We start from the raw sequence: 12,464 nt of genomic DNA, 5'->3' as shown, positions 1-12,464 counted from the left end.
TTCTAAGTGGGAGAACTTGCAAAATAGCAGGGTGTTCAAATACTTATTTTCCTCACTGTAATTGCTTAGATAAACAATCTCTCTGAACAAGGAAAACCACTCGCACTGAAATCCATGTATCATCATGTTAGCTATGCTTTTATTTTGAAAGTTAGGACAGGAATCTAAGGCTTCCTGTTACACTACAACAGCTTCCGGGCGCACTAAAATAATTTTAAACGCACACACTCAGATACCCCTGTATTTCAGTGTATATGCGCACATTGTCAGTGCGTGTGTGACAGTTTTCAGTGTGCGTGTCTGTTTTTTAATGTTTTCAGGGTGAAACCATTGAAATACAGACACACACGCACTGAAAACGGGCACATACACAGTAAAAGGTTCCACACACAACCCTTACCCGGAAACAGCCTATCTGTGCGCCCGGAAGCTGTTTCATTGTAACAGGAAGGTACTGATGTCACGCACCATGTGGAAAATATTATATAAAAATCGCGTGGTCAAAATGCATGTTATGAGTCTACTGTATTTCACAAGTCAGCAAATCATTGCATCTTGTTGATCAGACAGTGTTGTGGGTTTCATGTGAAAAAGCAAGTGTATGAAATAAAGGTGACGAGCAAAAATTAAATGAAGTGCAATTCTCTTCCCATAGCTTTAAGGATGTTAAACTAAATGTTTTCCTCAATCTGTCAGCAAATATAGTTGGTTTGATACACAATCTGTAACTATAAGACAGATCACTCGCATATAAAAAATAAATATATTTTTTTTATTTAATCGTTCTTTACCCATACACTGTATAAAAGTTCGGTTTGGCCTGAAAAAGAGGTTTGCCCTGATTGTAATTTGAAAGTTACGACAGGAAGTGTTTTTTTTTTAGAATGGTGGGGAAACGGCGCATGCGCATCTAAAGCCCGGGCAGTGGGCAGCGACGGCAGCGACGCAGTGTGGACAGCAGCAATGGCAGGAAACCAGTCTGAGGAGGCCATCAATATTTTGAGGAGGCTGCTTGGTTCACCAGCCCTCATGAACTGTCTTGTGAACCAAGAGGCTTCTGGAAATAAACCCGGTCAATAATGAAAACAATGAGATAAGCTTGTTGTTTAGGCCAAATACCTAAATGTTAATATGAGGAACGACCCTACCCCGCACCTCCCACCCCCGGTGGCTCAACAAGTGCAGACGCCTCAGTTCCAGGCCGCGCGATTCGGCAACTGGGGCAAGTCAAAAGCAAAGAGAAGGTGAGTAACATAATTGTTTGTTTATTATATATTATAGACTATAAATTTAACATAAACAACGCATGTTAATTTTGTCCACTTTCCAGACCAAAACCAGCCTACCACTGTGAAATTACGTTTTTCAAGGACGTAATACTGCTCTGCAGCCCTCGGGACAAAAAAGTCCCAAAGCAACAAATGAAGGCAGTGTTACATGAAAGGGGCCACATATTGAGTGCACTAGAACTAGATAAATCATGGGACCACGCGACCCTGCTACTCAAACTCCGTGAGGCGTTTGACGGGGAGATCCCTTCAGGAGCTAGGTACGTCATGTTCCATGCTAGCACAGCTGGCTTGAACATTATAAATATCTTGTTAGGTAAAATTAGGAAGCTTGTCAGTTAACATTAAATTTATGCAAACCTGTCAACCAAATTTAATACATGTTAGCTGCCAGTGCTGTTGTTGTTGAGGTATTCAAGAAATATAATCGTGCGACTGTCTCCGTCGACACAGCCGTGGAACACCATTCTCCAGCTGACAAGTTTATGGTTTCCGTCGATATGCCTGTCAAAAGAAAGCTAAGCTACTGCCTTAGCCTACTGTATATAATACCAAATTAAGATTACAATCACTTTATTGAAGACTAAATAATCACACACTAGACAACATGATTTTCTGTTTATCAAAATATGGTAACTTACCACAACTCATTAGGTCCCCCTACGTGGTAGATTCTACGACGAATGGCTTGACTACGACGAAAGCATCGCCCGATTGGGTCCATTTCCTGCAAGACTTGGCGGACCCTCCAACGCTGAACACGTATACCTCTGGAGCGAAGACTTCCGCGGACATACGTTTCTCCGGCATTAGGTGTATTGACTAAAATGTGCCCAACAACCGACATCAAAGTCTCATCTGACAGTGGTGTGTAATCCTGTGATGGGATCCTAACACGCTGTCTGTGACAATCGATCCCATACAGTGAAGCAATTCCTTGCCAATTCAATCCTAAATCCACACAAAGTTTAATCTGATCCGCTGTCAAATCGTACCTTGGGCGATCAGGAGCGCCACTTCGAATTGTCGGCGGAATGACGCCTCTTTGGCATGTCTGACTTTGAGGTTGCTGTAGAATAAGAATTAGTTGCCTGTGTAATGTTTCTAAGAGAGCGGTGCAGTCTCTTGACTCCGGGCTGTTACCACGACAAACCACAGCTTTTTGGACTTTTGCATTACAGGCCTACTTACTTTCATTGTTGTAGCTAATGCCCCTAAATTTTCTGCTTCGCGCCTAAAATTTTCAGTTAGGGGCCACAGTGCTCCTGGTAAAAAGTCAGTGTGGAGCCCTGTCTTATATATACATGAAGCACTGCACAGTCAACATCGCCCTCTGCTGGGCTCAGAGTGAGCAGTCACGAATACGCATCTAATTAACTGAAACTTGATACTTTTAATCCTACATGAAAAAATGTTAAATTTATGACACAAGTCAACTTTTCAGTTACTGAGTCAAACTGAGTTGTTTTTAAAAAAATCTAAAATAGGATAATTTTCTCTCATGATTGTGACTTTTAAATGTCAAAACCTTTTCATTTTTCCTTACTTTATCTTTTTCTGCTATAATTTGATTAACTCAGTGATAACAGAGCAGAAACAGATGTAAAGTTATGAATAGCAGCAGCCAAACCAGAGCCCAGCAGCATCCAGAGAGTAAAACAATGACGGAGAGAGCAGAAGATGGAGGAACAGCAGCTCTCTGTTCTCTTTATTCTTCATCTTTATTGGTTTGTCTGCTTAATGAGCAGCAGGTGGCGCTCAAACACAGTCTGACTACAACAAAACCTCTGAACATCCACCTTCACTCCTGCATCTCTGGACGTTTGAGGGTTTGTTTCTTTTGACCTTAGACATATAGACATTAGTCTATATATATTCTATAGAGTTTGTTATATATTATATCATTTTATTATATAGATTTTTATTACATATTTTATTATATATAGAGAGATACAGAGAGTTGATTTATGCAGCAGTCATTAGGTCATCACAGGACTCTGATTATTGATAGGAAAAAAATAGGAGAGTAAAAATAATCAAGTAATTTGTTATTATGTTTTAAAAGTTTTGGTGACTAATTGATTTATTGTAAGGTCAGTGAATGATTTAGAGTGTTAACTGTGGCCCTGTGTCGATATAAAGACACCATGAGGACAGTGGAGATGCAGTACGGTCAGAACGCCACCAGGTGGCAGACCAGTCTGAACACAAGCTGGAGGGAGACTGAGCAAGGGGGTAAACCACACTTGAAACGTTGAAGCTGACCAAAGCCTGCATGGACGGTTCCGTGTAGGCCCAAAAATTGACGTCAAAAACTTGTGATATACCGTCACACATGAGAGATGTAACCGTATTCCTTAGATTATAAACCCTCAGTGAATCTAAAAAACTATTGGGCCATCAGTGACGCTGCGATGGTGTTTGGCAGGTGAGCCTCAGGTGAGCTGATTAGTCAGTGATGCTTCAAGTCAGACAAACACTCTGAGCTATGAAACTTTTTGTTGGCGCACCTATGCAGCTACCAGAATTACGGAGTTTCTACCGGTGCACTACGTCAACCACGGTTATACAGTGCGACCATGCACAGTAGACGCTTGCTAGCTACATTTGGGCTAATGTAGAAACATGGTGATGCAACATGGCAACGCCTCCATGAGACTAAATGTCTCATTCTAAAGTAATAAAACATCACTGTTCATTATGTAAGGTCTTTATACACCACTGAAAACATAGTTGTGGATATTATATTACATTTCTAGATCCTCAGAAATATTACACACTGAACCTTTAAAACAGAGGGCAAAGTCTTTACAGACTGAATGTCAATAGTTCACAGACTAAAGAATCAAAACTCTTCAAACACAAACACTTTTTACTGAAGTTATATAACATCCATGCTGTTCAGAGACTGCGGCTGCGGTTTGTTTGTTTCTTCTTAGCTATCTGCACTGAAGAGAGGTGTCGGTTAGCCACAGCCAAACCAGAACACGTCAGATCTTCCATTTGACAGCTTTGTGAAACCCACTGAACCACAGGAGAAAAACAAGAACGAGACCAAAGTTTATTGATCCTTTAGAAAACAAGTTTCTCTGACAACAATAGTCCAAAAACCATTAATAAAATATAAATAAGCTGCACATCGGTAGTTGGACTGGTGTGAAGGTGTGAAGGTCTACCTCAGTGAAGAGTAGACGACCTCTGGCTCTGCTGGAAACTCAAACACAAACAGTTCAAACAACATGAGAAACTGTTGGAGACAAAGAAACTACATCACCAGACAACAACTCTGCTTCACTCAGTTCTCAGGAACCAACAAGAGTTTCAAACTAGAGATTCACTGAATCAGGTCGCACCAGCAAAACTTGTAAAAAATATTAAAAAACTGTCTCAGCTAGTTAAGACTTTAGTGATGTGAATATTTTACTAGGAAACATCTGTAGAGTCAAAGTAAGCAGTAATATAACCTCCAAAAATAAAATGTTCAGGTCTGTTTGTTTAGAGTGAGTGGGAAACATCTGATGAAGTTAAGCTAACTAACAGTATTTGGTGTTTTAGTCTTTGTTAACATCACATTATGTAATTTCAGGTATGTTGTGTTTATTGTGAAATGTAATTTAAAGTCTTCTCAGTTTGCATTTCTTTTAGACAGCAGACATTGTCAACAATTTCAGAAAGCAGACTACTTAATTGGATCTGTGCTCAGACCAATCCTGTTCACTTTATATATGCTTCCTTTAGGCAATGCTATCAGGAAACACTGCATAAACTTTCATTGTTATGCAGATGATACTCATTTATATCTATCGATCAAGCCAGATGAAACTCATCAGTTAGCTAAACTTCAAATGTGCCTTCAGGATGTTAAAACCTGCATGACCTGTAATTTTCTCATGTTAAACTCAGATAAAACTGAAGTTCTAGGGCCAAAGCACCTCCGTGACGCATTATCTAAAGATATAGTTTCCCTGGATGGCATCGCCCTGGCCTCCAGTCAGGAATGTCAGGAATCTTGCAGTTATCAGGACATGTAGTTTACATCTCACATTAAGCAAATTTGAAGGACTGCCTTTTTTCACCTACGTAATATCGCAAAAATCTGGAATATCTTGTCTGAAGATGATGCAGAAAAACTAGTCCATGCATTTGTTACTGAGCTCCTCTCTCTTTCTCCTTCTCTCCCTCTGTATGCAACCTCATCCCATTATTGCAGGTTACTAACTCGACATCTTCCCTTTCCCGTAGTCTTGTGCTTTCTCGTCCCTCTCCTCTCTCCTCCTATCAATTTCTGCAGGTGTTTCTCGATCTGGAGCTGGGGAGTCTGGATCTGTGGTTGCGATTCACCTGCTGTCAACCCCATGTTCCTGCTCTGCTCCAATTGTTACAACTAGTCCAGTTTTTATTATTTTTGTTATCATTATAATTAACATTACTATAAATATCAGTACCATTAGTTGTTTTCAGTTTGTACCAACATTACCTTTACAGTCTGTATTTCTGGTGGATCTGGTAGGATGCTCCCCCCTACCCCCAAGCCCTCTCTACCTCTTTATTGCTACCTCTCTTACAGCGTAAATCGCTTCGGCAAGAGCCTGGTCGCTTTCGCCTCGCCTCGTCTTCTCAAAAATGTCCCTTTGACCCGTCATTGCCGAGGGCCGTGCGCCGTAGGCTTCGGAGGCAGCTGTGACATCTAACTGCAGGATGAGAGGCCAGTACACCACAGACCCCTCTCAGAAGTTATTCCACACTGTTCGTCATCATGCATCTTTGTAACTTGTCAATACGAGCGCCATGGCATTGAACATAATGAGCCCAAAGCTCTGTGTGCAGTAGAGATGTGTTCATGTGTTTTGTACTATACTTTCTTGTTGGGAAAGGAGGGATGGTCATTTCTTTCATTGCTGCTGGTTGTTTCTCAGACATCTTGTTTGCAAGTTCTGAAGCCAAGCTGAAGATATTAAACTTGACTGAGACAGATGCTCGAGTGGGCTACACACAAACATTAGTTTAAAGAAAAGATCAAATTCAGGAGGCCAGAGGGAGTCTGTGAGTTGTGGATTTAATTCACAGGTTCAGCAAAAAGGTGCATGTCAGGGCCAAGGTCACACCACACGGGCCGCAGTTTGCAGATGGGCGCCGGTCCTCAAAGGAGCCTTTCATCTCCTGGGTGACGTTGCGAGTAATGCAGATGATACATTTCTATTACCCACATCTCTTTAAAGGAATAGTTTTTGGAAACACCGTTTCTCTCTGGGAGATGAGAAGATTGGTCTGGAGTCAGGTCGTGGTTAGCTTAGCATAAAGACTGGAAGCAGGGGGAAACGCCTCTGTCCAAAGTTCATAAATAAAGAGCAGCTGTACCTTTCGTCCTGTGTGTTCTGTCGATTATTTGTTCATAACTGATGTCTTCTATTCCTCTAACTAGTAGACTGCAGCTGGATCACTCTCTGGAAAATAAAACAAATACAAATTACATTACTGCAGGTACTGTAGCTGATACTGTTAGTATATTTACAGCTGTTTGCACTGCTACTAGTACTGCAACACATGTAATAATTATACTGCTGTAGAAACATTTTTCATGTATAACAAAATAATTATATAAAATACGTTTTATCATAACTTTTATAAATGCCAGCAGTGCGGTGAAAAGAAAGACCAAATATAAGTGGAAACTAAGTAGCTGGAAAAGGACGTTTGATGACCACAAAGCTGCTCGTTTCTATTAATGCAAGTTCGCACATTTCAGCAGAAAACAGAATATAGACAAACACATCACCATCAGCTGTAGCAGAGCACACTATAGTGAGAAACCACACCAGTGTCACGCCTCAGTAAACTAGCATCAACAGGAGGAAGTTGCTGCTGTGGTTTAGATGAAGAGTGGAAAAAAAGATGCAGACGCAGAACCAAGTGTCTTCGGTACGCTGAGTCCGTCGTCTCTTTCATTTAAAATCACTTAAACACTTAATGTAGCTTTTATTTACTATAAGACAAAAAGATCAATGTTTTAACAGTGAAACAGCAGAATGTAAATCTGCATATTTATAATTAATTTCTTAATTAAAGTCCTGCAGTGAAACACAGAGACACGTACAGCGGAAGTGTTTTCAGACAAAGGAAACTGGACGACCACTTTAGCGTCTGTTAACAGATTCACCACAGGGCACATAACAGACCCACCTGCGACACACATCATCAACAACAAAAAACAGACTACAATCTGAAACTTTATGAAGTAAAAAAGATTAACCTTGAATCAGTTGCTGTTTGGAAACATTTCTGTCTGTCTGTTGTTAAAGGTGAGTGCAAGTGTCCGATATGTAATGTAGTTACATAAAATAGAAAAGTAATCGCATCAAATGACCAAATGTCCATTGACCGATGACAGTTTTGTACTTCTGATCACTGCAGCTCACTGACATGATTTATTCTCTAGGCCTAAACATTTTGGAAGTTCAACATAGTCTACAATAATCCCCATAATTCATAATGTCCTCTCCAAAACATTTACCCAGTTTTTAAAAAAAAGTCTGCTTTTCTCAAAACGTCCTCATATTGAATATTTTTACACTTTCCAAAAAATTATACTTTATACAAATGTCTTCACATTTCAAAAGGTCTTCATATTTTAAAATGTGGTATGTCAACATGTCAGGACGTCACACAAACTACAAAATGAATGACTTTATTAAAGTGAAATCAAAATGTGAATGTAAATACTAAGAAACATGTAAAATGTTGGTGTCAGATAAATATGATGATGGATAAAATGTGACATGACATGGAACAGAAAAGAGGTATGTCAACAAATACTAGTACAACGTTTAAGTGAAAACAGTGTATAATACTACACATAATTTTATTAAGATTAAATAAACAAATCAATACTGGTGTTTGAGTAAAACTCACAACAGCACAACAGTTCCCACATTTTTTATGTACTGTATGTGAAGAGAATAAACAGAGACATGCAAATCTGCATATTTATAATTTATTATATTATTTTTTATTATCTGTCCTGCAGTGAAACATGTGCAGGCCCACGTCCAGCGCCTAATGTTGCTGTAAGCTTTGGTGACTAAAACATACAGAATTTCACCAAACATGTAATTTAATTTCTAACATAATTACTTTAACAACATTTATTTAACAGGAATATATTTAAAACTGAAACTTGGGATTTACACTCTGTCAGGCTAAACAAGACCTTGTTGGGGTTAAACTGAATCTGGAACGTAAAGACACTTTCATGTCTAACTTTCAACAACAACAAAAATGAATCATCTGTAACATAATAGTTAAAATAACCATGTAAATCACAAAGGTGGGTGAAGTTCTGCCTGTCAGACCTAATTCAGGGTATAAAGGTGCTGTAAGATGGTACACAGATGTTGCAGGGTAAAGTTCCTGAATACAACTGCAGAGATTAGATGTTTGACTTGCTGTAGCAGTCTCTCTGGCTTGGTCGTGTATTAAGACAAACAGCATCGGCTTCATAGCGGTGGGAAGCCAGTGAGGGATTGATCGCGGATGGATAGTAGCGGTAAGTGGGAAAGAACGGATCGGCCTTGTGGGATGATGCGGATGGGGGAGTTTAGGTGTTTAATGGAGCGAGAGAAATGGTTGCTTGGTAGGGGAGATGACGAAGAAATGTGAGCTTGGGAAGAAGGCTTGAAAGGGAGTGGATTAAATACCTTGGGGCTGCTCTAGTGCCCAACGTTGGGCTGACTGAGTAAAATAGCCCATTTTGAGAAATGCTCAAAGAAAGAAATCTGGGTGTGTGGGCAACGCCTGGGAAGTGCTGGTAATGGCAGACTGGGCCAAACACGCATAGGCCGGCTAGAAGGCTGGTGTTGGTGTCATGTGGGTGGGTTGCATGGTGCTTGGAATATGGGGATGAGGATGGGGCTATTGGTGCTTGGCATAGTGGTGCTGGGGGTGAAAGAGAGTTGAGTCTATGTAGTAAGTCCTGGTGGTGATGCTGATGGTTGGTGCGGTGGATAGGGAAAGGAGAGGAAGGCGTTGTTCATTCTGTATGTACATATTTCTACATATTTATTTCAGCTCTATGGTTGTCTACATGTAGCACCTATCGCCAAAGCAATCCTCGTATGTGTAAAACACTACTTTGCAATACGCTGCTTCTGATTCTGATCTGGGATAACCTCAATGTCTTGCTGGAAACCAAAGTGGAGCTGTCAGCTGAACTGTCTTCAGAGCGTATTTAAGGTATGGATAAAACATGGTCTGAGGTATCTGTGCGGCCATAAACCTTGCTGGTAGGGTCATGGGGGTGGCAGGATCTGGTGTTGACTATACGGGGCCCTCACGGAGGGGGGGACAGCGGAGATGCTGGCATGGAGAATGCCTATACGTGGGGTCCAGAGTCTTGCACTACGGCCCTGGGTGCCCCAATAGGTGCCCTGATTAAATTGCTGGAGGTGGAAGGTGGCATGCAGCCTGGGAAGCAAAAGGACGCAATATGTGAAATCAATGCCACTGAACCGCAGAGCCAATCCTATGATGGAGAGGCTGTCGTCGTACAGCAGTGAATTGTCGGAAGTGAATGAGGCGCAGGTGGTAGAATAAGTGAGTTTACATAACTCCATTAAATTATGCAAAAGGGCTACCCAGGGTGTTAAAAGGCGTCGCCAAAGGGCCTTGACCAAGCGTCTCTATGTGACGGATCGGGAGTGAGAACGAGTTGACTAAACTCACAGAGTAGATCACTCTTTTTTGAGAAACTTGCTCCAAATTTTTGGGCTGTGATAAACACAAAAACTCCATCCAGTATTCTTCTCTAGCAGATTTGTTTTGAGTTGGTCCATGATGGAAACAAAAAAGAGCAGCTGTACCTCTCGTCCTGTTTGATTTGATGTCTTTGATGGCTATTTGTCCATAACTGACGTCTCCTGTTCCTCTCACTGCTGAGTAGACTGCAGCTGGATCACTCTCTGGAAAACAAAACACATAGAGCTGATACCAGTATTGTTAGTATATGTACTACTACTAGTCATTATACCAAATGTATTCAGATTAGTTGTGCTCCTATTATAATTAACAATAATATGATTTTTTGCACAGAATAGGACATGAGACTATTGATCAATATGGTAGCAAATATCAGCATGTAGCTGAAGTCCACCAATTAAACTGAAGTACAAAAGAGACCAAACACAAGCAAAGGGGATTTATCTGAATCGGAAGCAACTACTACAGAGCTGCTGTCTTTGATTAAGATAAAATAACCACCGTAATAATAATCACCACAGGATGTAGGATTTTTCAGGACTTCACTCAAACTACAAAGTTAGTAACTTTATGAAAGTAAAATTCAAATGTGAGTCAAAATTTTGATTTAATTAAGATCCATTTTAAGTTGGTCGCACATGAATCTAAACACGAACAAAATGTGACAACACATGGAAGAGAAATTTGACAATTTACATTAAATAAACAGATGAATAACAGCATTTGAATAAAAAACAGACATAGACTTATAGAATTCTTTTATATCATTTCTTTATTTTTTATTTAAAATCCTGCAGTTAAATGCACTGATGTGTTTTTATCAGAAACAGGAAACTGGATGACCACAGAGCTTTTAGCGTCTGTTAGCGGATTCACCACCAGGCACAAAACAGACAGGGTCATACAAAAAGCACAACAAGCATTGTCCTCAATAAAAACCCCACCAGACTACAGTGTGAAACTTAATGGACTAAAATATATTGATTTTACATTTAATTTATTTTGATGAACATTCTTTCTACCATATCTTAATTTTATAAAAATGTCCTCACGTCACTTTCCAAAATGTCCTCTCAAGGTCTAAAACTCAACTTGGTCCTCACAAAGACATAAGAACCTTCCTGAAAAACACAATCAATAAAACATCGTTACCTTTGCTGCGTCTGATTGGCTGCTGTAAGTGACGCGATATTTTGACATCACTGTATGTGATTTCATCTGTGATGTCATCATCCCCAGCTTCTACTTCAGCAGCTGAATGAACCAAAATGAGCAGAAATTTAAATCAATGAAGATCATGTGATTCGATCAAAAGCTCCACAGCTCACTAAATGGAGCCTGTGGTGAGATTGTTTTATTAACAACAGCAATGTGATTTATGAGAATCCAGATGGACGCCTGACTTAAAGAGACAGTTTGTAACTTGTTATTATTTGTACGTCCAGAAGTGTTAATAGAAATGTGTCAACAGTAAAATGTGACTTTAAATGTGAACTGCAGCACGTGGAGTCTGTGACTAACCTTTAGGTTTCATATGGAGGCATCGTCTCACCAGTAGAACCAGAAGAACCAGAAGAACCAGAAGAACCAGAACACAGAAAGTCAGAACAGCAGACAACAACACAGAGAGAGGAGGAGAGGAAGAACCAGGAGGAAGGGTGGTTGAGGAAGAGGAGGAGGAACCAGGAGGAGAGGGGATGGAAGGAGGACTTGTAGTGGTGGGTTTCACTGAAATGAACAAGAAAATATAATTAAAGGCACAGATAATAAAATAAATGGACAATTTATTCAACAACATGCTAACAGAAAGACACAGCAGTGAATTCATAATGTCAGTCTGTTTTAGAGTTAAAAAGATCACGTATCAAACGGTGGGTTGAACTCTGACAGATTTCACTCTTGTTTCTTTGTAGATTGCAAAGTTAGAAATGTTGTCACATCATGAATCATCTCTGCTGAAACCTGCTGAACTCAATGTAGAAAACAAAACCAGGTCAGTTTGAGAATTATCTTTGAGCTCCTCACCTGTGACAGAGATCCAGCTGGATGGAGACTCTCCACGACCTCTGATGTTACACTTGTAGAGGCCTTCATCAGACTTGTTAACATGGTGGATGGTCATGTGACCTGTAGGCTCAGTCCTGATGAGGGAGCCATCTTTATAGAAACCAGCTGGGAGGTTGGAGGGAGGGGTCTTTGTTTTACAGTGCAGAGTGACATCATGTCCCTCCATCACAGGGAGGACAGGACTCTGCAGGATCACTGGTCCACCTCAACACAGAGACAAACTACAGCATTTCATCATTTACACACAGCTTCATCAACACTAACTCCACAGTCTGATCTTACCAGTGACAGTGATGCTGATGGTGTTACTGGTTGCTCCCTCTCTGGACTCACACCAGTAAACTCCACTGTCCACTG

General features: G+C 40.4%; 1 protein-coding gene and 1 long non-coding RNA gene across 2 annotated transcripts in view; one reads left to right on the top strand and one right to left on the bottom strand.

Moving 5' to 3' along the window:
- The window catches only part of LOC123980885 (zinc finger protein 208-like), an 808,576-nt gene that overhangs the window by 613,674 nt on the left and 182,438 nt on the right, over positions 1 to 12,464 (bottom strand). The window lies entirely within an intron of this gene.
- On the top strand, positions 1,180 to 6,645 carry LOC123980956. Its single transcript, XR_006827614.1, has 3 exons — positions 1,180 to 1,244; positions 1,331 to 1,549; positions 5,581 to 6,645. It is a non-coding gene; the product is annotated as an uncharacterized LOC123980956 (long non-coding RNA).

Source organism: Micropterus dolomieu, linkage group LG12, assembly GCF_021292245.1.
Source record: "Micropterus dolomieu isolate WLL.071019.BEF.003 ecotype Adirondacks linkage group LG12, ASM2129224v1, whole genome shotgun sequence".
In the NCBI taxonomy this organism is placed as follows: Eukaryota; Metazoa; Chordata; class Actinopteri; order Centrarchiformes; family Centrarchidae; genus Micropterus; species Micropterus dolomieu.
The sequence above is the reverse complement of the archived record's forward strand: the minus strand, read 5'-3'. Positions and strand labels throughout refer to the sequence as shown.